This window comes from Muntiacus reevesi, chromosome 1, assembly GCF_963930625.1.
Source record: "Muntiacus reevesi chromosome 1, mMunRee1.1, whole genome shotgun sequence".
In the NCBI taxonomy this organism is placed as follows: Eukaryota; Metazoa; Chordata; class Mammalia; order Artiodactyla; family Cervidae; genus Muntiacus; species Muntiacus reevesi.
The window spans coordinates 51,080,868-51,101,946 of record NC_089249.1 but is presented as its reverse complement, the minus strand read 5'-3'; the positions used below and the strand labels follow the sequence as shown (position 1 = coordinate 51,101,946).

Sequence of the window (21,079 nt, the reverse complement as noted above, 5' to 3'; positions counted from 1 at the left end):
CCTTTTTTTTTTTTTCTTTTTGGAAAAAGCCTCTTTCCATGATGACTTTCAGAACCATGTGGTACCACACTGGCTTTCCACTCCTTCCAAAGCATCTTCTCTTTGGTCTTAAACACAGCACCTGCCTTTTGTCTCTTCTGACTCCCATGTGAGAGTCTTAAACCCCAGCGAGCTCCTTGGAAGCAGGCGCCAAGTCTTAGATGTGTTCTGTCTCCCTTACCCCCAGCGCCCGGCTCGAGGCTGGACACACTGTGGCCTGCAAACAAGGACTTACTGAATTAAACCCAACAGTCCTGAGAACAAATGTCCCCACTCCAGAGAGAAATGTCATTCAGGCTTCCCCTCTCTCCAAAGACACTACAGGACCCCATTCCCTGCCCCGTCCCCACAGGGCTCATGAGCCTGCTGGCATTTGTTTTTGTCAGAAAGAAACCTGACTTTTTTGAGGACCTCTTGTCTGTGGGCCCCTGGCTCTGCCTGGAGGGCATGAGACCTGCTTTTCTGCACCGGGATGGTGGCTCAGGAGTCAGGGCGGCGATGGCAGGTCAGGCAGAGCCCAGAGAGGTGTGGTCAGTTAGCTCTCGTCACTTCTCAGGGGCTCTTGTGAACCGAGTGTGTTTGCCTTCTGCTCCCCTGGGAGGCCAAGAGCCTCTTTTCCTCTGCAGACTGAGACGGAACGTCTCGGGTAAGAGGCAGTTCAGCTGCTGAGCCAACGGCCCCGTCTCCCCTGAGTCCACGCTCTGGCGCTACAGCTGGGCTGAGACGGCCCTCGGCTGTGGGGTGCTGCCCCACAGACCTTACTGGGTCCACCCAGTCTGCTAACCAAGGCCTGGCAGAGTCTTGAGCCAGCCATAGGCCTCTCTGAACCTCAGTTTCTCCATCTGTAAAGTGGAGGGGCTGGGCACCACTGCACACGAGATTCCTCCTGCAGTGACGTTCTGGAGCCTAAAACTGTGAGGCCTTCTCAACACCAACCCCACTGCTACCCCCACTCCGACACTGACTTCCCCAGGATTTCTGACCACAGGGCAGTCAGGGCAAAACCTTGGCATTCTCCTGCTAGGGGTTCCAACACACTGGGACAGGCCTGTTGACAGAATAAGGCTGCTGCGGTCCAGCACCCTAAAGAACTTGGCAGTGGTGGGGCACGTGGGGCCTTCACTCAGTTGGACATTGAATTAGTAAGTTAGATCCTCAGTTGCCTCTGGAAAGTGTTTTATTCCTTTCAGACGACTGCAGCGCTGTTATTCACTGAATAATTTTAATAATGATAACAGCTGGAATTCTGACCTCATCTTGACAGTTTATGAAATGATTTTACCTCTGCTAACTCAACTTAAAATCCTCCTGACAACCTCACGTAGAAGACAGGGGTTCCCATTTTATAGGCCAGATGAATGGTCAGATTAACCCAAGTTACCCAACCAGAGTAACAGAGCTGAGAGAGAGTATCCCAGTGGCAACCACAAGTTCCTGGAAGCCAGGAACAAACACACACCCCTTTATGGGAGCTTACTGTGTCAGGGAGAAGTCAGTGGAGCATCTGAAGAACCAAGCTCAGTAATACATAAGCGCTACGCCAACAACACGAGGGGTGGCCCTGGAGGCACTGCAGAAGGACAGGGCAGCTCTCATTCTATCCTTTCCTCAGGTGGGACTCAGAGAAGCAGAAAGAGGATATGGGGCCATTTCCTGGCTGCCCTGTTCTTCCTCCTGACAGTTCTTGTGGGGGAGAGAGGCCATGGGGAGGGAGGGAGGGAAAGATCTGGGCTGGTGAAGGCCAGGAAAAGAGAAAGGAGCTCTTGTGACAGCTTTCTCAAAGCCACCCCCACCACAGGAAGTCAGGGAGGGAGGGAGGCTGGGCTGTGGCCCCTCCATGCTCCATCCACGTGCTCTGACTCTCCAGGGCCGGTGCTGGGACCAAGCCTCCTACCTGCACACGGCAAAGTCTAATCCTTCTCTCCAGAAAGACTTTGAAGATGGCGGCTGAGTTAAACTATGTCATCACCCAAACTGGGCAAAGGAAAACAAGGTGACCCTTAAGAAGGTGACACAAGGACTTCGCTAGAGGTCCAGTGGCTAAGAATCCACCTACCAATACAGGGGACATGGTTCGATTCCTGGTCCGGGAGGATCCCACATGACTGAGGCAACTGAACCTGTGCACCACAACTGCTGAAACCCCCCTGTGCTGCAACTACTGAGGTTCGTGCACCTAGAGCCCGTGCTCTGCAACAAGAGAAGCCACTGCAGTGAGAGTCCTGTGCACCACAACTAGACAATAGCCCCTGCTCGCCGCAACTGGAGTAAGCCCACACAGCAACAAGGACCCAGCACAGCCGAAAAATAAAGAAAGAAATTTAGAAAGGTGACGCAAGACCTCCATACCCACAGCACGTCCAGTCTGGAGCGGGAGGTCAGTGACCCTGGGGCAGCTCTTCCGCATCTGTCTACACTGTCCCCAGGCCCAGGCAGGAAGTCAGCTGCTCTGCGGCAGGAAGGGCCCTGGGTCAGGCAGGGAAGGCCACTCGCCTGGGCCATCCAAGAAAGACCCACTGACCAGAATCCATAGGGTGACCGCAGGGCTAACATAGACAACATTTCTCAGAAAAGAAAACCACTGTGCTCGTCCTTACTGAAGGCTGACACTTTAACATTATCTCACTTAATCCTCAAAATACCTCTGTAAGAAGGAACTCTTTTGGACCCCATTTTACAGCGGGTAAAAGTCAAGGTCGCTAGCCTGGGGCAGAGCCAGGGTTGATACATAGAGCAGATGACCCCGGAGCCTGAACTACTGCCCAGAGCACAGTACTGCCTCCAAGTGGTGGTGGGGTCTTTGACCTCCAACACCAGAGGAGCGCCCAGAGTTGGGGACAGCAGGGCTTGGTGGTGACCGAGGCCGCCCGTTGGACAGTGGTGGCTTCAGGTGGACTTGGGAAGCAGAAGCCAGTTCCTAGGAAGAAGGGCCTGACTCTGCCACCCCATGGTAGTCGCCCACCTTCTGCAGTTCAACAGAGAGAGAGCTGGTGAGGAAATCAGAACATCCTGTTTGGGAAGCACGTGAGGAACAGAGAATCCATCGACACCATGGGAGTGGAGGACACCCTGCGAGCCTCTGCCTGCAGCCACCTACTGGGAAACTCGGAGACCTGGGAGAAAACCCCCGGGGCCAGGCTAGTCCTTTCATCTCGAGGAGCCTGAGAGCTTTACCAAAAGCCCTTAATGATACATCTGGGAGGGCAGGGCACAAGGACTGTGCTTGGGCAGGACTGGGGACTCTACAGCTGGTGTGAGGATAGGTCTGGAGGCTGGGCGGTGGGGATGGGGGTCAGGTGCTGGACTGGGCTTCTCAGCTCAGCAGGGCTTCGACTCCAAGGGGACGAGCCTGGGAGCCTCTGCCAGCATATGATGGTCCCCAGCCTCTTTCTTCTGATGCCATCAAAGCAGGTACCAGGCTTCCCGACAACCCCTCCCTAGGTGAGGGGACCTGGGACAACAGCGGCGGGGACCACACTCTTAATCAAACACAGGCGGCTTGAGAGCTGCGAGTGCCAGAGACTTGGCACGTTCACTTGGGAAGGTGAACGTTGAGGGATTGTTAGTCCTTTATCAACCTAACCAGGGATTCCTATCTTCAGAAGAGGTCACTGAAGAGGCTGCTGCATGGAAGGGTGTTCTGTGTGTACTCATCTTAAAGGTACGAGGAAGGAGGGCGCCATGCAGTTTCCCCAGAGTGTTCAGAAGTTGTGCTTCTAATTTTTTTTTTAATTTAAAAAATAGCTTTTAAAAAAATAATAAATAAATAAATAAATAATAGCTTTATTGGGGGTATTATCAACATAGGATGAAGTACACATGTTGAAAGCGTACAATTTGATGAGTTTTGACATGTTTATATCTCCTGAGACCATCACTTCAACTGAGATAATGAATATATTTGTCACCCTCAAAAGTTTCTTTGTGATCCTTGATAATTCCTCCCTTCCATTCTCCCTCCCTGTATCTCCCATTCCCTAGGCAGGCCCTCATCTGCTTTCTGTCACTTTATGTTAGTTTCTAGAAGCTTTTTGTGGTCTGGCTTCTTTCACTCAGCCTGTTTTGTTTTTTTTTTCCTTCCCTCCCAAGATTCATGCATGTTGTAGCATATCTTAGAACCTTCATGCCTTTTTATTGCTGAATAGTATTATGGGTATGCTACAATTTGTTTATTCTTTTATTTATTGTTGAACATGTGGGTTGTTTCCAATTTGGAGCTGTTACCTAAAAAACTGTATAAAGTTTGTGTATAAATATGGACATATGCTGTTGTTTTTCTTTTTTTATACTTTCTTTTCATTTATTTATATTAGTTGGAGGCTAATTACTCTACAATATTGTAGTGGTTTTTGCCATACGTATTGACATGAATCAGCCAAGGAATTACATGTGTTTCCCATCCTGAACCCCCCTCCCACCGCCCTCCCCACCCCATCCCTCTGGGTCATCCTAGTGCACCAACCCTGAGCACTTGTCTCATGCATCCAACCTGGACTGGCAATCTGTTTCACACGTGATAATATACATGTTTCAATGCTATTCTCTCAGATCATCCCACCCTCGCCTTCTCCCACAGAGTCAAAAAGTCTGTTCTATACCCCTGTGTCTCTTTTTCTGTCTTTCATATAGGGTTATTGTTACCATCTTTCTAAATTCTATATATATGCATTAGTATACTGTATTGGTGTTTTTCTTTCTGGCTTACTTCACTCTGTATAATGGGCTCCAGTTTCATCCATCTCATTAGAACTGAGTCAAATGTATTCTTTTTAATGGCTGAGTAATATTTCATGGTGTATATGTACCACAGTTTTCTTATCCATTTGTCAGCTGATGGGCATCTAGGTTGCTTCCATGTCCTGGCTATTATAAACAGTGCTGCGATGAACATTGGGGTACATGTGTCTCTTTCAGTTCTGGTTTCCTCGGTGTGTATGCCTAGGAGTGGGATTGCTGGGTCATATGGCAGTTCTATTTTCAGTTTTTTAAGGAATCTCCACAATGTTCTCCATGGTGGCTGTACTAGTTTGCACTCCCACCAACCATGTAAGAGGGTTCCCTTTTCTCCACACCCTCCAGCATTTATTGCTTGTAGACTTTTAGATAGCAGTCATTCTGACTGGCGTGAAATGGTACCTCATTGTGGTTTTGATTTGCATTTCTCTAATAATGAGTGATGTTGAGCATCTTTTCATGTGTTTGTTAGCCATCTGTATGTCTTCTTTGGAGAAATGTCTGTTTAGTTCTTTGGCCCATTTTTTGATTGGGTCATTTATTTTTCTGAAATTGAGCTTTAGGAGTTGCTTGTATATTTTTGAGATTAATTCTTTGTCTATTGCTTTGTTAGCTATTATTTTCTCTCATTCTGAAGGCTGTCTTTTCACCTTGCTTATAGTTTCCTTTGTTATGCAAAAGCTTTTAAGTTTAATTAGGTCCCATTTGTTTATTTTTGCTTTTATTTCCAATATTCTGGGAGGTGGGTCATAGAGGATCCTGCTGTGATTTATGTCCGAGAGTGTTTTGCCTATGTTCTCCTCTAGGAGTTTTATAATTTCTGGTCTTACATTTAGATCTTTAATTCATTTTGAGTTTACTTTCGTGTATGGTGTTAGAAAGTGTTCTAGTTTCATTCTTTTACAAGTGGTTGACCAGTTTTCCCAGTACCACTTGTTAAAGAGGTTGTCTTTTCTCCATTGAATATTCTTGCCTCCTTTGTCGAAGATAAGGTGTCCATAGGTACGTGGATTTATCTCTGGGCTTTCTATTTTGTTCCATTGATCTATATTTCTGTCTTTGTGCCAGTACCATACTGTCTTGATGACTGTGACTTTGTAGTAGAGCCTGAAGTCTAGCAGGTTGATTCCTCCAGTTCCATTCTTCTTTCTGAAGATTGCTTTGGCTATTCGAGGTTTTTTTGTATTTCCATACAAATTGTGAAATTATTTGTTCTAGTTCTGTGAAAAATACCATTGGTAGCTTGATAGGGATTGCATTGAATCTATAGGTTGCTTTGGGTAGTATACTCAGCTTCTAATTTAGATGCTGGGGGACAGGCTCACCTCATAATCAAGAGGCCCCAATCTATTTGGGGATGGGGGGGAGTGGGTTTCTTGGTGCAACTGTAACACTGTCGCTGTTGTTTGCTCTGGGACAGAGTGTACATGTTCACTGTCCTAAAGAGATAAATGAACGCCTTTTTGACATTCCCTCCCTGGAAACTTTGTGCTGCTATCAACCGAGGATCCAGGCTTCCCAGGCAGTGCTTGTGGTAAAGAACCCACCTGCCAATGCAGGAGACATAAGAGATGTGGGTTAGATCCCTGGGTCGAGAGGATCCTCTGGAGGAGGGAATGGCAACCCACTCCAGTATTCTTGCCTGGAGAATCCCACGCAAGGAGGAGCCTGGTGGGCTACAGTCCATGAGGTCGCAAAGAGCCAGACACAACTGAAGCTACCGAACAGGCACACACCCAAGGGTCTAGGGTCAGGCCCTTGAACCCACACACACTCCTCTCCTCTGCAGCCCATAATCAATCAGTAGAATGTGTGGCACTGTGAGGCACAAACCAGAGGAGGTTAGTAATCTATAAGTGCACCACACAGCTGCTCAATGCAGCGTGACACAGTTGGCCCCAATGACCAGGTCATCATCATGGCCTCTGTTTCCTGCGTCCCTCCTCGAGCCCCCACTCCTGGAGAAGTCCAAGTTTGCTCCTAGAGCTGTTCTGCCTATAGGACTCTGCCCCCATCCTGGCCAGGTAGTCACTCAGGATGGTGGTGTGGTTCTGGGTTTCCACATCCAGAAATCTGCTTGAACTAGTCCCTCACCTTCCTGAGATCTTCCTCTGTTTCTGGAAATTCTCATTACCTTTTGTACCAGTTTGCTTCTAGCACATCGTGTTAAAAGAGCTCTCTGTAACCGTTTACCCCAGACAGAGTCCATTGGGATGGACAACGCGTGTCTCAGACAGTAGTCCTCACTTTTCAGCCCTGTCCCTCCCATGCTTCCTACACCCACACCACCTCTCTGTCAATCAGCAGGGCCTGCTCTTGCATGTCTGTGGATCCGGAATCAGGTACAGGAAGTCCTGTGGGGCACGCTTCCTGTGTTCCAGGAGCATGCAGCCCACAGGTGGCCCTCTGCACTACCGACAGGACATGCTGTCCCAGGGCAGGGGGGGTGAACCCGATGCTCTGGGAGGATTGAGAAAGAGGGAGAAATTTAGCCCATGGAGCTGAGAAAGGTTTCCCGGTTGAACTGGGCTCCGAGGGGTAAATGGAGTTTCTTCAAGTAGAGCAAAGAACAGGAACAGCTTCTGAAAGGGCAGGGTCAGTCCTTTAAAAAAATCATGCTCCTTTTGATAAACATAGGTTTCCATTGGGCTTCCCCAGAAGTGTAGCGGCTGGGAATCTGCCTGCCAGTGCAGGGGACACGAGTTCAATCCCTGGTCCAGAAAGACCCCACATGCTGCAGGGCAACTAAGCCTGTGCTCCACAACTTCTGAGCCTGTGCTCTAGATCCTGCACTCCACAGCAAGAGAAGCCACAGCAGTGAGAAACCCACTCACCCCAACTAGAGAGCAGCCTGCCCGGCAACGAAGACCTAGGGCAACAACTATATATGTGTGTGTGTGTGTGTGTGTGTGTGTGTGTGTGTGTGTGTGTGTGTGTGTATATATTCTCATTTATCACTCTGACTTCTGAGATTCTGATGTCCTTTCATCATGAGACCTGCATCTCTCCTTTGAGAATCACTCACTGAAGTCCATCTAGTCAAAGTTATGATTTTTCCAGTAGTCATGTACGGAGGTGAGAGTTGGACCATAAAGAAGGCTGAATGCCAAAAAATTGACGCTTTTGAACTGTGGTTCTGGAGGAAGACTCTTCAGAGTCCCTTGGACTGCAAGGAGATCAAACCAGTCAATCCTAAAGGAAATCAACCCTGAATATTCATTGGAAGGACTGATGCTGAAGCTGAAGCACCAATACTTTGCTCACCTGATGCAGAGAGTTGACTCATTGGAAAAGACCCTGATGCTGGGAAAGATTGAGGGCAGGAGGAGAAGGAGGCAACAGAGGATGAGATGGTTGGATGGCATCATTGACTCAATAGACATGAGTTTGAGCAAACTCCCTGGAGATAGTGAAGGACATGGAAGCCTGGGGTGCTGCAGTCCATGGGGTTGCAAAGAGTTGGACACAATTGAGAGACTGAACAACGTTGAAATGAGAGACAACTAGAGACTGTCAGTTCTATCATCACAGTGAAACCAGAGAGGGTTCTTCCACACATATGCGCGCGCACACACACACACACACACACACACACACACACACACACACACACACACGCCAGCAATGTCTAAACCTCCTGCTCTCTTAAGCTGTAGGGAGGAAGTGCCTCTTCCCCTCACTCGGGTGCAGAACAGGAAGTTCTTGAGCGGATTGCAGAAGTTGCTGCGATAACACGATAACACAGAGTTCTGTACAGAGATGGCTCCAGGGCTGCGGTTCTGGCAGCCCATGCAGGCTGCTCACCTGGGGGGCTGAAGTCACCTCCTGCAGGCGCGGGGCCCATCCTGCCGCTGTGATGGGAGCAACGAATCCAGCAGTGAGGCTGTGCTGAGCGCCTTCTGCATGCAGGGCACATGCCATATGGGGGGCAGGCTGTGCCCGCTGATCCTCCTCTCAGCCTCTAGCCCGACCTTCTCTTCAGCCACACACTTCCGGCTCACCAGTTGGTCCTTACATGACGGGTGTGAGGCTTGGCTGGTATCAGCGGATGGATGTGTCAGGAGTGACGCTGCACAAGGTGGCTTTGTGGCCAAGCAGACACCACTTTGGGCAAGAAAGGAGCCGGGGGTGACGCCAGTTCTCAGGCAGCACTGATTCAGTGCCTATCTGGCTGGGACAGGGCAGGGGGTGGATAAAATGCCTGCAGGAGCAGGACCTGGGGGTGGACCTCGTAGCTCTCGGACACAATGATGTCCACGGTGGGAGGAGAGCTGGTGGCATGGAGCTGGGCTGGAGGTCCACTTGGGGCCTCACCTACGTGGCTCCGACTGAAGTGAGCAACCGTCCACATTCAAATACCACTTTCCCCGTTTTATAAAATGGGACACTAATTGCCTTGCTGAATGCGGCCGGCAATGGCGGGGTCTGTGCTCTCTGGTCCCTGTGTCCTTCCACACCTACAAGTGGACGCACCTCCCTGTGTGTAGTGACCCTGCCATGCACGCTGTGTGGCCTGAATCTGCAGTATCACCTACTCTACTTACAGTGCAAGGAAACTGGAAGTCAGTGAGGGATGGAGACATGCCGGGTGTTACACGGGCCAGCGGGGATGCCTCTGCTCCCAGCCTCACCCCACTGCCTCCAGCTCAGCTGGCTAACACCGTTCAGGCCAGAATGGCATTAGTGGACAGGAGCTCTCTTGGACCCCTATCCACCAGGGGCTCTGGAGCCAGACTGCCTGGGTTTGCCAGTTCTGTCACTTGTGAGTTCTGCTACTCACAAGCTGTGTGACCTTGTCACATCCCTTTATGCCTCAGTTTTCTCATCTGTAAAATGGGACCAAGACTGTATTTCAGCTCACAAGGAAGTCCTGACACTCAGGGCGCACGCAGCCTGTGTCCACAGCTCCTTGAGGCTAATGTCGGGCCTCTATAGCTGCTGTGTCTACGCAGGTGGTGACCACAACAAGCCTGTACAGGGCAGCCTTCTGCTGAGGACAGTTTGTTGTTTCCGAGGGTGAGATTCCTACAGGTGTTCTAAAGCTCTGGGACTCTACTGTGCAAACACTGGGAGGGTTTGGGTGCTTCCTGGATAGAGCCGGACAAGGACTGATACAGCAACGTCTGGTTGGTGGACAGTGGAAAGCCTGCCCGGTAACTCTGGACGAGGCAGGCACCTGGGATGACGCCCTCTATCCACTCGCGCTGAGGGTTCGCATGGGACTCCAGCTTCCCATGAGCACATCACTTTCTCCTTTAAAAATCTTTAAAATCCCAGCTCTATGTCACATTTGCTCAGTACTGGAAAATCAACAGAACCCCTAGCACAAAAAAAGGTGACTGAAAGCTAAAAAGACTGGAGCCAGGAAAACCATGTGCAAGGCTACCCTGCTCCTGCCAAGATGGGAAGGGATCCCCTGCCCCCGTAGGGCGACCCAGCCACCTTTCATTCCTAAACCCCTCCCCTGCCCTGCCGTCCCACGGGGCCATGGGTTTCGGCCTGAAGAGGCACTTAGGAGTGGCTCATTCAGGACACGTCCTCCTGACCCGCTTCCTGAGCGCTGGGCCAGGACGCCCGCCCACTCTGCTGAGAAAGTGGCCTAGCCAACATCTCCCCCCACCCCACCCCATCAGATGTCATCCCAGGTGCTGAGCCAGCCTGTCACTCACTCATAGCCAGCTGCCACACCTGAGAGGCGGTTTTCTTCATGGTTTCCCATGCTGACACCTGGTCTGACTAACCCGACAGGTTCCTGGAGTGGAGTTGAAACCCGTTTTCTGGTACAGACGTGCTTTCTGCCTTCTCTCTGTAATTAGGTGCTGAGCCGCCATGCGCCATGGTCCCAGGAATGCCTCCCTAGATTGTCATTCCAAGTGTTCTCAGCCCCGTCAACATCCTCGCCATCACCACCTACAGAACACCTCACAGAGGGCCCGCTATGGGGTTAGGTATTTTACATACTATCTTTAATCCGCCCATCCTCACAAGGTCGATCTACTAGGACAGTGCTGTCATCTGAGAATGTTGTTAAAATGCAGATCCTGTTGAGTGGGTCTTAGGGAGGGTTGTGAGCCTGCATCTCTAGCAAGCTCCTGGGTGATGCTGATGCTGCTGGTTCCAACTCTGAGGAGCTGAGGTATCAGGAGGAACATTTTGGTTGCAAGAGCCTGAAATCTTGCGTGAACTGGTTAAGCAGGAAGAGGAACTCAATACGAGGATGTCAAGTGTCTCGCAAGGCCAGCTATGGATGAAAACTGAGCCTTGGGAAGACGAGAAGCTGGGGAGGACTCTCCCAGCCTCTTTTTTTTGGTGGGGGGTGGGGGGTGGGGGCACACACTGCATTGCATGCAGGATCTTAGTTTCCTGACCAGGGATCAAACCTGTGCCCACTGCAGTGGAAGCGTGGAGTTTTAACCACTGGACCACCACAGAAGCCCCTCTCCCAGCCTACTGACTCTGCTTTCTCCATGCACCCACTTCCTGGCTTCATTCTTCCTCTATCCCTTCCCTCCTTCCCCTCTGCTCTGACTAGTGCCAAGTAGCTCTCCCCACTTGTGGACTCCACATCTTCATCCTTGATCTACTCTTTGTTTTGATCATTCATACCTTCCAGGGACGTCCTAAGAAGGTGAGCAAAGGAAGTAAAACTTTTGCTACTAACATAACTGAAAATGTCTATGCACTTGATTGCAGTCTGCCTGAGTGTAGAAATTTAGCTTCCAGAGTGGCTGCTGAGATGACCCAGGCCATTTCAATTCTCTGTCCTTTGTTTATCTGGTCTCTCAAAGTGTTCAGATTCTTCTCTGGCTTCCTGTACTCTCAAGGTTCACAGGGATGTGTCCTGGGATGGGTCTCGTTTCATTATCCTGCGCACTTGAGGAGTCCTTCTGACCTGAAAACTTACATGCTTCTGCTCTTAAAAAAAAAAGTCGTTAATTATGTATCTGGTTATTTCTTTCTCTCTCTCCTCTGTTCAGTCTTTCAGGAGCTCCTGTTACTAGGATGTTGCATCTTTTAACCAGATTCTTTAATCTTCTTATCTTCTGTATCTAACTTTCCATCTCTCTTTGTTTTACTTTCTGTGAGATTTCATAAACCTCTTTTCCTAACTTTTCAAGTTGAGTTTTAAATATATTTATATTTCATATTTTTAATTCCTAAGAGTTCACTCTCTCTCTCTCTTTTTTTTCTTTTTTTGTTTCTGGAATATTCCTTCTTTTAATAGGATACTGTTCTTATTTGATTGATGTAATAGCTTCTCTTCAGGGATAGTGTTAGTCTCCAGGGATATTGTTTTCCTTTTTTGAACTTCTTAAATCTCTATATCCTTAAATCTTTTCTCTGAGTTTCTGATTTCTTTATTATGGTCTTTTTCATGTAACTTTATGTTAAAGGGTGAGTGAGTCACTAAAGAGAAGGGGAAGTAAGTGGTGACATAGAGAAGACCTCTTCATTATACCTTTTTGAATCTTTTGAATTCTGAGTTGTATCAGCAGAAAGACTATTCAAAAAACAAAAGTTCTTAGAGTTTAAGTTTTGTGTGTGTGAGTATGGCTCGTTCACTGAAGAACCTCACTGTAGGTAAATGGCGGGAACTTGTAAATGTCAGTGTTTAAGAGTCTTCTCTCTGGGTCATCAAGTCTTTTCTGATGAGAATTTTCTGGACTCCTGCCTGGGGACAGATGCTGGCGAAGGGTATACACTTGGCTGACAGTTTTCTTAAACGAGGGTGGAAGGAAGGCTGAATAGCCCACTGTTAAGAACACGGTTATTCAGCCAGGGACTTCAGGCTTCTCCCAGCTACACAGACAACTGACCTGTCAGCCTCTAGAACATGCTTCTCAACCTATCTGTGCTGGACACTGATGGTTAATCTCCCAATCTGGCAGCACCGACAGTGGTCCTACAGGACGTGATGGTACATATGACCCACCACTACACATGACTCACAGTAGGAGCTCAAACATCCAAACCAGCCTGTATACTATTCAGCAAGAGGAGACCACTGAGCAGGCACCTGAATGTGGAGGCATCTTCAAATTTCTCTAAAAATTCTAAACACTCTTATTTTTTTGTACATCTATACCTTACTGGGGCTAGTAACAAAGTCCATGGACCTAAGCCAGTTCACAACCACACTCTACGAGCGCTGCCCTGGAAAAGAACAAATCTCTTACCTGAAGGAGGAGCTGCCCCCAGGCTGAGAAGGGGAGGGGGAGGAAATCTGAAGGACTGAGTCAATTCAGTTCAGTTCAGTTCAGTCGCTCAGTCACGTCTGACTCTGCGATCCCATGGACAGCAGCATGCCAGGCCTCTCTGTCCATCACAAACTCCTGGAGTTTACCCAAACTCATGTTCATTGAGTTGGTGATGCCATCCAACCATCTCATCCTCTGTCATCTTCTTCACCTCCTGCCTTCAATCTTTCCCAGCATCCGGGTCTTTTCAAATGAGTCAGTTCTTCGCATCAGGTGACCAAAGTATTGGAGTTTCAGCTTCAACAGCAGTCCTTCCAATGAATACTCAGGATTGATCTCCTTTAGGATGGACTGGTTGGATCTCTTTGCAGTCCAAGGGACTCTCAAGAGTCTTCTCCAACACCACAGTTCAAAAGCATCAATTCTTCAGTGCTCAGCTTTCTTTATAGTCCAACTCTTATATCCATACACAACTAATGGAAAAACCATAGCCTTGACTAGATGGATCTTTGTTGGCAAAGTAATGTCTCTGCTTTTTAATATGCTGTCTAGGTTGATCATAACTTTCCTTCCAAGGAGTAAGCATCTTTTAATTTCATGGCTGCAGTCACCATCTGCAGTGATTTTGGAGCCCCCAAAAATAAAGTCTGCCACTGTTTCCACTGTCTCCCCATCTATTTGCCCTGAAGTGATGGGACCAGATGCCATGATCTTAGTTTTCTGAATGTTGAGCTTTAAGCCAACTTTTTCACTCTCCTCTTTCACTTTCATCAAGAGGCTCTTTAGTTCTTCTTCACTTTCTGCCATAGGGTAGTGTTATCTACATATCTGAGGTTATTGATGTTTCTTTCGGCAATCTTGATTCCAGCTTTTGCTTCATCCAGCCCAGCGTTTCTCATGATGTACTCTGCATATAAGTTCAATAAGCAGGGTGACAATATACGGCCTTGACGTACTCCTTTTCCTATTTGGAACCAGTCTGTTGTTCCATGGCCAGTTCTAACTGTGGCTTCCTGACCTGCATGCAGATGTCTCAAGAGGCAGGTCAGGTGGTCTGGTTTACCCATCTTGGCTGAACGGCTCTGTAAACAGACCTGAGGCCCATCCCCCGCCTCGGCTCGCATGTCACTCCCACTTGCCTTGGTACCCTGTGTCTCCAAACTTAGTGCCCTCCTGGATGGCTCATGTCCCTTTATTGGGTCCTTTCTGCAGCACCAGGACACAGCTTCTACTGCTCGGCCGAACTGTGTACTCCTCCTTTTTCTACTTGTTTCTGCTCCCAGTCTCTTTCTCCTTGTAGTTTTTTTTTTTTCCCCATTTATTTACATTAGCTGGAGGCTAATTACTTTACAATATTGTAGTGGTTTTTGCCATACACTGATATGAATCAGCCATGGATTTACATGTGTTCCCCATCCTGAACCCCCCTCCCACCTCCCTGCTCATCCCATCCCTCTGGGTCATCCTAGTGCACCAACCCTGAGCTCCTGTCTCATGCATCAAACCTGGACTGGCGATCTCCTTGTAGTTTAAACATTTAAAAATACCTTTACTGCTGCTAAGAGTGCAGTGCTCCCCACATTGGTTTACAGATTTAAGGGATCCCTATCAATATCTCACTGAACTTCTTGGCAGAGTTGATTCTAAAATTCATATGGAATTTCAAGGGACCCAGGCTAGCCAAAATGCTCTTGAAAAAACAGAACAAGTTTGGAGAACTCATATCTGCCGACTTCAAAACTTACAACAAAGCTACAGTAATTGAGTAATCATGTGTGATAGTGGCCTATGGATAGACATATGGGTCAGTGGAATAGAATTGAGAGTTCAGAAATAAGTCCTCAGCTCTATGATCAATGGATCTTCAACAGTGGTGCCAAGACAATTCAGTTGTGGGGGGGCGGGGTGTGGAATACTCTTTTCAGTAAGTATTGCTGGGATGACCAGATACCCACATGCGAAAGAATGAAGTTGAACCCCTACCTCACACCATACACAAAAACTAACTCAAAATGCATCACAGACCTAAATGTAAGAGCTAAAATTTAAAAACTCTTAGAAAAAAATATGAGTCAATCTTGGATTGGGAGGATTCCATATATGCAGGGCAACCAAGCCCAAGTGCCACAACTACTGAGCGTGCACTCGAGAAGCCAGGATCTGCAACTACTGAAACCCATGTACCTAGAACCCACGCTCCACAACAAGAGAAGTCACCACATTGAGAAGCCCGCTCGCCGCAATGAGAGAGTAACCCCTGCTTGCCACAACCACAGAAAAACCCAAGCGCAGCAACAAAGACCCAGCACAGCCACAATATAAATAAACAAATAATTTTAAAATAAATAAATTAATTAAATCAGAATTTAAAAAAGAACATGAAAAAAGAACGGACACAGTGCAAGAAAATATTTGCAGATCATATACCTGACGAGAAACTGGTATGAAGAATATTTTTTAAAAAACTCTTATAACCTATAATAAAAAGACAAAACAACACAATATTTAAACAGGCAAAAGATCTAAATAGACTTTTTTTTTCCCCCCAAATAAGATATACAACAAGCACACAAAAAGCTGCTCAACAGCATTAGCCATCAGGGAAACACAAATTGAAACCATAATGAAATACTACTTCATACTCACTGGGAAGTGTCAGTTGCTCAGTCATGTCTGACTCTTTGCGACCCCAGGGACTATAGCCTGCCGCGCTCCTCTGTCCATTGGGATTTTCCAGGCAAGAATACTGGAGTGGGTTGCCATTTCCTTCTCCAGGACTCACTGGGAGGCTATTATCAGAAAGACATCCTAACAGTTGTTGTTAAGGATGTGGAGAAACTGAAACCACACATACTACTGGTGAGAATGTGAACCACTTTCCAAACCAGCTACTTTGGAAAACAGTCTGGCAGCTCCTCAGAATGTTAAACATAGACCATATGACCCAGCAATTCTACTCCTAGGTATACACATCCACACAGTGAATGACTGTAAAGCAATGTTATTCATAACAGCTAAAAAGTGGAGACAACTCAAATGTTCATTATCTGAAGAACAGACAAATAAAATATGGCAATATTGAGTACTATTACTCAACAGTGAAAAAGAAATGAAGCATTGATACATGCCACAACACAAATTTTGAAAACATATTAAGTAGAAGTCACAATGGATCACTTTTGTATGATTCCATTTATATAAAATGTCCAGAATAGGGAAATCTATACAGACACAAAAGTAGATTACTGGTTGCTTAGGCTGGAGTCTTGTGGGTGGGAGGAAATGGGCATGGGGTTTCTTTTGGGGGTGATAAAAATGTTCTAAATTTGACTGTGGCGATGGGTGCACAACTCTGTGGATATACTAAAAACTACTGTAACTGCACCCTCTAAATAGGTGAATTATATGGCTTGTCAATAAAGCAGTTATAAAGGAATCAGTCTACCACGTCTAACTGCAGGTCTCCAACACCATCAGCCATGACTGTAGGCATCTCCAGCATGTCTCACACAAGGGTTTCTCAGTTACCACCCTGTTAGGGATCATATCTGAAGTCACATGCTCGTTCTTAATCTAATGGTAATTTACAGGGTTGCTATTAGGTTCATTAGGGGATGTATCTAAAAATGGTGTTTACAGAGTCAGACAAATCAATAAACTGTGCCTGACTTTTCTATCTCATTGTGCAGAAAATGGTTTCTTTTATTTTTAAGGAAGGTATCTCTTTTTACGAATAGCAACTAATACAAAAAGCACCCGCCTACTTGCCAGCAGGGGAATGCATTCTGAATGAGGATACACACCCAGTTCATTCATTTATTCAACAAATATTTATCGAGCGATCACTGTGCACTGGCTGCTCTGCCAGATACCGTGAAGGCAGTGATGAGCAAATTACAGAGAGGAAAAGGCTAAATAAACAAGCCTTCAGGTCCGTGAGGACACAGCTTTCAAAGGACAGCGGTCTCCCTGCCAGAGGACCTGGTGGTGTTTCTTAACTATCGAGAGGTTCAGAGAACTATCTACATGCTTTTTTTCCCTTTGAGAACTCAAGGTTGAGGTTTTCAAATTATATAAGTATTAGAAGAAGACTAACAGCAACGGGAAAATGTTTACAATGATTCTGCCACCTGCCCCTCCCCACCCCACCCATCCATCTAATTTCAAACCTTTTCTCCGCTCCACCTTATTTTCTTACAGCTTCAGCTCCATGTCCAGCAGAGCTTTGGCCACCTTGTCCCCATGTCTCCCAGAGGACCCCCTTCAAAGTAACTCCTGAGATTCACTGAGAATTTCAGACCTGGGGCTTTGAGGCCTGGTGGCAGCCAAGACTCAGGAGGCTGTAAAGTTGAAGCCCAGCGCCAAATTGCTACTGGGCTCCCTACCCACTCAGAAACCAGGACGTGGGGGACGAGAGGAGGGGAATAGAGAGCTGCCATGCTTCCCCACCCTTGCGGTATCCAGGGCTTCCAGCACCCAGCTCTGTGGAGGCAGGATCTGCCTGGCAGGAGGTTCAAGGGTCAGAGACATGATGTAAATAAAGCCTGGTGCAGTCTCGGTTCTCAGAACGGCAGCTTGTGCTGTGCTATGACCCTTACCCTGTTCTCAGGGGCTGTGAGCCCCGTAAATTTCTGGGAGTCAGCTTTGTTATTCTCAGCACTTTGGGACTGGGGTTTTTTTTGGGGTTTTGTTTATAATCTTAAAATGCTTATTTTACAATATGACTACAAAGTAATACATCCTTTTATAGAATCTTTGAAACTTTCAGAAAAACAACACAAAATCAAAATAATCTATAATCTGACCACTCAGAAACAACCAGTTAACACTGTCATGTAGACTGTCCCATTATTTGCTCTGTGTGCACAACATGATAAATTACGCATCTTTAACATCCTACTTTGTATCCTAATGAAATTATTTGAACACTAACCATGTCATCATAAACTTCAGGGATCTCCCTGGCGGTACAGTGGATAGGAAGCTGCCTGCCACAGATTTGATCCCTGGTCCAGGAAGATTCCACATGCCATGGAGCAACTAAAGCCCGTGAGCCACCAGGACTAAGCCCCTGTACCACAACTACTGAAGCCCACACCCTAGAGCCCACGAGCCGCAACTACTGAGCCCGTGTGCTCCAACTACAGAAGCACGCACCCCTTAAAGCCTGTGCTCTGCAACAAAAGAAGCCAGCAAGAAGCCTGGGTACCACAACGAAGAGTAGCCCCACTCACCGCAGCCAGAGAGAGCCCACGCACAGCAAGGAAGGCTCAGCAGAGCCAAAAATAAATAAACAAATATTTTTTAAACCTATATTAAAATAATCTTACATAAAAAGCATTTTAAATAATTAGCATTTAAAATGCTATTATCCCACAGTATGATTAGAGCGTAATGACTTAACCAATCCAATACTATTAGCTATGTCCAGTTTTCACTATTATAGATAGTACCGTCATGAATACTCTTTTTTTTTTTTTATGAACACTCTTAAAGCTAAATCCTTGCACACATTTCTGATTATTTTCCCAGGATGAATTCCTAAAATGGAACAACTACCCTCAAGCTTTTGAGACCCACTCATGAATGAACTGGGGAAGAAATATTTTTTATGTTTGTGTTTTATCTGTTTAATACTATCTCTTTTTCTACTTATAAAAGAATATGTTCTCATCCAAAATTTTCCTTAAATGCAGAAATATGTATTAAAAAGGATTTACGCTTTCCCTGAATTCTACCACCTAGAGATAATACTATTAATCATTTCGTGTATATTAGGAGTACCTCATATGATGGGCTTCCCAGGTGGTGCAGTAGTAAAGAATCCGTCTGCAATGCAGGAGACGCAGGAGATGCGGGTTCAATTCCTAAGATGGGAAGATCCTCTGGAGAAGAAAATGGCAACCCACTTCAGTATTCTTGCCTGGAGAATCCTATGGACAGAGGAGCCTGGTGGGCTACAGTCCATGAGGTCGCAAAGAATCAGACACGACTGAGCACGCAACTTACACGCACGCGCGCACACGCACACACACGCACACAACATCAAGTGGTTGGACTCAATGGATAGCCAGGTTTTAAAGGTCTCCCCACCTTTTTCCTCATTTCTCAGAAGCCCAGGCTGAGTCATGAGTGAGCTCCTTCTTTGAAGGTGGCCTGTGGCCAGGGCTGTACCATTCACATGCCCCGCACAGCCCAGGCCAGGAAGGGGCAGCAGGACAGAGCAGAGGAGACATCCCCCAGTAAACACAGGCTCTGGCACCTGCCCCCGCAGCCAGGAGTGGTGGGGAGTGAACCAAAGCCCCTAAGATGCAGCCAAGTCTGCAATGCTCCTTGGGCACACCAGAAGCAGGTCACTGGAGAGCGTCAGTGCCAGGATTCTGTGCACCAAGCTCCCTACCTCCACCTGCCACCCCTGCCATCCATCAACACGTTTTCGTTTCTCTGCGGAAAACTTATCTGCAGATGCTTGTGAAATGTGTTTATATGTGAGAGATTAATTTGTCTCTGGAGGGGACCTCACACCTACAGAAGAGCCCAGAGTCATAAAGAAAACCCGAATGGTGATCAGAGGAGGTCCCTTATGCTGGAAGGGTCATTACACTGGAGGAGCAGCCAGGCAAAGGCCTCGGGGCCCTCTGGCCTGTAACAGTCCAGTGGCCTGGCAGACCAGCCACACCCCAGCCCATCCTCACCTTCCAGAATTCCCTCCACGTCCTAAGCTGCTTCCTAGTGCTAACTACTCCTGGTGGCACAGTGGTAAAGAATCCACCTGCCAATGCAGGAGACACAAGAGACGTAGGTTCAATCCCCCGGTCGGGAAGGTCCCCTGGAGGAGGAAATGGCAATCCACTCCAGTTTTCTTGCCTGGAGAAGCCCATGGACAGAAGAATCCATCAGTCTAAAGTCCATGAGGTCTCAGAGTCAGACATGGCTGAGTTACTGAGCACACACACAGGCACAATTCCAACTAAGAAACCCCCTTCTTTGTCTTCGAAAACCCTACCTCCTCCATGACATCTTCTTGGCCACTGGCAGGAAGTGGGAACTCCACTTGGCCATATTTTGCAGACAATCTCAACTTATCACAAGTATAAAACATCTCCTTGGCTGTATGTAATATAATATGCACTGCTGTTATTCCTTGATGTTCCTGACCTATTTTCACTTGTTCACTCCTTGTAACTTCTAAGTCTGTCAATGTCAATATTCTCACGTGTTACCAAGTTTTCAGTATAACCCTTAGTATCCTGGTCAACCAAAAAGAAGCCTGTATGTAAGAGAACATCAATTCTAGAGTCACAGAGCACTTAACTACATGCCAGGTTCCGTTTTTTATGTCCTTGATGTGCATGAACCCATTTAGTCCTCTCAACAACCCTACTAGGAAGGGACTATTGTTACCTGTGAGGAAATCAGGCACAGAGGTTAACTGCCCCCCTCAAGGTCACATAGGTGGTAGAACCAGACAGTACCAGTGAGCTCACAGCCCCCAACTGCACTTTTTACCTGTGTATGTAAACCACTTTATTTTAGAAAACTGGGATCATAAATATACTTAAAAGGTGTTAAGTGTGTTTCTTTGTTCAGAATATAAATCTGTAATATTCGCCTTTTAAGAAGTGTTTCATGTGGTGGAAGTTTTAACATTTTGATATCTATTAGTCTTCTTCTTAGTGATTTCTGCCACTTGGTTTAATGTTTGGAAAATCTTTCCCCCTTACAGGGTCACTGTCTTGTCTTCTGGGTTTGTGGGTTGTTTTTTTTTAAAAATAATTTTAATTATTTTTGGCTGTGCTGAGTCTTCGTTGCTACAGGGGCCTTTCTCTAGTTGTGGCGAGCAGCAGCTACTCTTCTGTGGTGGAGCCTTCTCACTGGGCCACTTCTCTTGATGAAGAGTACAGGCTCAACAGTCACAGTTCCTGGGCTCTAGAGCACAGGCTCGATGGTTGTAGTTCATGGGCTTGGTTGCTCTGGGGCATGTGGGATCTTCCCGGATCAGGGATTGAACCCATGTCTTCTCCTGCATTGGCAGTCGGATTCTTTACCACTGAGCCACCAGGGAAACCCTTGTCTTTTAGTTTTATTATTTCTTTTTTTATCTTTAG

At 47.1% G+C, this 21,079-nt stretch overlaps 1 protein-coding gene and 1 long non-coding RNA gene across 3 annotated transcripts in view; one reads left to right on the top strand and one right to left on the bottom strand.

The window, feature by feature from the left end:
• The window catches only part of NINJ2 (ninjurin 2), a 74,247-nt gene that overhangs the window by 30,092 nt on the left and 23,076 nt on the right, over nt 1-21,079 (top strand). The gene's annotated exons all lie outside the window — the stretch shown is intronic.
• LOC136160226 (uncharacterized) overlaps nt 1-21,079 on the bottom strand; it is a 54,398-nt gene that overhangs the window by 18,112 nt on the left and 15,207 nt on the right. Inside the window, exon 3 of one of the 2 annotated variants that reach the window (XR_010661583.1) lies at nt 18,756-18,904. This is a non-coding gene — a long non-coding RNA (uncharacterized lncRNA). The remainder of the gene's footprint in view (nt 1-18,755; nt 18,905-21,079) is intronic. The other variant, XR_010661582.1, reaches the window with a different exon arrangement.